The sequence below is a fragment of the Triticum urartu genome, chromosome 6A (genome assembly GCF_056163025.1).
Source record: "Triticum urartu cultivar PI428250 chromosome 6A, HENAU_Tu73, whole genome shotgun sequence".
Classification (NCBI taxonomy): Eukaryota; Viridiplantae; Streptophyta; class Magnoliopsida; order Poales; family Poaceae; genus Triticum; species Triticum urartu.
Window position 1 is genome coordinate 231,229,553 of NC_141878.1, and position 2,930 is coordinate 231,232,482.

At 62.2% G+C, this 2,930-nt stretch overlaps 1 pseudogene; it reads right to left on the reverse strand.

Moving 5' to 3' along the window:
* Positions 1-1,801: 1,801 nt before the first annotated feature.
* Positions 1,802-2,638, reverse strand: LOC147964861 (uncharacterized; annotated as a pseudogene).
* Positions 2,639-2,930: the final 292 nt, after the last annotated feature.

A 2,930-nucleotide genomic window follows, 5' to 3' on the forward strand; every position in this document is an offset into this window, starting at 1 on the left:
CCATTAGGCCCATTACGTACTCTAACACTACACCCCACCTGGACATGCAGCCTGTCCTCAAGCTGCAGCCTAACCAACTTATAACCATGACTCGACGCAACCCAAACCTAACACCTAAAAATAAGCCTTTTACATCTCGGCTTGTTTTATTATTCTCAACCTAAAATGGACTGGGACGCTTTATTTTGGACCCTTAAAAAAAGGGAACACCATCCGCACGTCGGACATGCACGTGTACAGCCACCTGGATCCCATGGACACCATCTGGACAAAAGGAGTGCATGTGTAGGACCACCTGGAAGTGGTCGCAAGAGTGACCAGCAGAGGCGCCCTTGCGGCACCCGGTGACGGAATGCAGTGGTGCTACGTGGTGCGTTGTTGTCGGTGACACCATGCCTTCTTCCTGCCGGACGGCTGTTGGTCTGCACCGCACAGGGAAGGGTGGGGGGCTTGCGATGGAGAATGACGAGGAGGGGTGCGCTCCCCCAACCGCCAATGTCGCAGACTTGGAGGTCGCTGCCCATGGGGAAAACAGCATGCCCAAGATCCCCGATGCAGTGGACGAGATTGAGGTCCTTTGCGCAGCGAAGCGCAACTGGGAGGAGCGGCAGCTGCAGACCACGCAACTCCCGCACACGCCGACGCGCTAGGAGGCCGCGTGCAGCAGCCTGCAGCCTCACCGTCGCCGACACGTGGCGGGTAGTGATCCAAGCTGGAAGCGGTGATGGCGACGGCGGAAGCTTGATCTGCTGGATGGGGACGCCCTGGGGAAGCAGTGATGGCGACGGCGGGAACTTGATCTGGTGGATCGGGACTCCCGTCGGCGCGGTCGATGCGGGGCCGGAGCTGACCGGTGATGGTTGCGGCAGTTGCAGCGGCTGCTGCGGCGGAGCGCCGGGCGCGACAGAGGTCGCCAGGAGCGGTGGCTGCCACTGCAGCCAGGGCGGGGCGGTGGATGGCAGCTGCTGCAGCGGCCTGATGAGCGCGGCAGAGGCCACCTGGTGCGGCGGCTGCCACGGCAGCCAGGAGGGGGCGGTGCTGGCGGTGGATGGCAGTTGCAGCGGCTGCTGCAGCAGCCCGATGAACGCGGCGGAGGCCGCCTGGTGTGGCGGCTGCCACGGCAGCCAGGACGGGGCGATGGATGGCAGCTGCAGCGACTGCTGCAGCAGCCCGGCGAGCGCGGCGTTGGCGGCTCGGTGCGGCGGCTGCCACGGCAGCCACGGCGGCGCGGTGGCGGTGATGGGCGGCGCAGCCGGGTGCGGCCCATAGGACCTGGCCAAGAACAAATGGATCTCCTGGACCGCCTGTGTTAGGTCCCGCAGCGCCCCGGACACCTCCGGGGTGAGGACGACAGGGGCGGGCGCGACGGAGGATCCCGGTGCGGGCAGGAGCGGGGCGACGGTCGTGACCGGCAGCGGAAGAGACGGGTTGGGCGGCGGTGAAGACATGATCGAACCGAAGCTAGCTGATACCAAATTGTTATGGCGCTGCTAGAAGGAGGGCGCAAGAAGGCCGGCCGGGGGCCTTTTGCCCACGGCCGAGCAAGATGGAAGGATTTCCTTCTTAATTCTTGCTTGATTAGATTGATACATCTCCTCCCTTTATATAGAGAAGTGTACTTGACTTCCAAGCAAGGCTTACTTGACCCCTAAGCAAGCGACTCTTATCTCTAATTAACCCTAAGACTAACGGGCCCATTAGGCCCATTACGTACTCCACACTGGGACCATCTGAGCGGGCATGTGGCTTCGAGCTTGGGGAGGACTACGTTCATTTCACGAACAAACTGCTTGAAGATACGCTACGAGGCTGGGGCCTGGGCTCTACCCAAGATGCAGGCAATAGCACGCGGTTCCTGGAAGCCCCCAGCCCCCTCGTCTTGATGGTGTTCGTCATTCCTTCTTGGCGGTGGCGGCAGCGGAGGGAGTCCGATGTTGCCTTGAGGACGATCCCCACAAGGCTGATCCCTCCAGGCGCCCTCGTGAGGCTGATCCTGCCAGCGCTCCTCACAAGGCCGGTTGCGCCACTCCTGGCGCGGGCCACGGTCGTCCCAGCGTCTGCCACCATGTCCTCCTCCTCGGCCATAGCCCCGGTCACCGCGCTCGGGGCGTCGACCGAAGCGTCCTTCGCGAATGGCTCTGAGCTCTTGACAGTCGCTGGTGTTGTGGGTATTTAGGTTGTGGAAGGCGCAGAACGGACGGCTGCTCTTGTATGACTCTGGTTGGTCTCTTCCACGCTTGGTGTCTGGTTCCGCCGCGAGCACGGCTGCTCCCTTGCGCTTCACGTCCTTGGCCTTGGCTTTCTTCTCCTCCGGGTCAGCGGCTGGGAGCTCGAGGAGGGAGAGGCGCCCCTCCTCAGCTCTTGCGCACTTGGTCGCCAGGTTGAACAACTCGAGGGACGTGCATAGCTCCTCATGGATAGCGAGCTCTTCCTTCATCTTGACGTCACGGACGCCATCAGAGAACACAGAGATGATGGCCTCGTCCATCACCTTGGGGATCTTAAGGCCGACGTTGTTGAAGCACTGGATGTACTTCTAGAGGGTCTCTCCCGGTTGCTGCCTAACGTGGCGTAGGTCATCCGCAGCTGGCGGGCGGTCGCGAGTGCCCTGGAGGTTGGAGACGAAGCGGTTGCGCATCTCGTCCCAGGAGGAGATCGAGCCCAGTGGCAGGTTCAGGACCTAGGAGCGGGCACCATCCTTAAGAGCCATGGGAAACCAGTTCTCCATGACTTTCTCGTCGCCGTTGGCCGCTTCGATGCTCAGCTCGTAGAGCTGCAAGAACTCCACGGGGTCGGGGGTGCCGTCATAGCGAGGAAGCAGATCCGGCTTGAACTTGCCCGGCCAGAAGACGCTATGCAGCTCGGCGGTGAAAGCATGGCAGCCGGCTGTGGTCACCGGGGCCTGCCTTGGGGGTGGAGCTTAGCCTTGA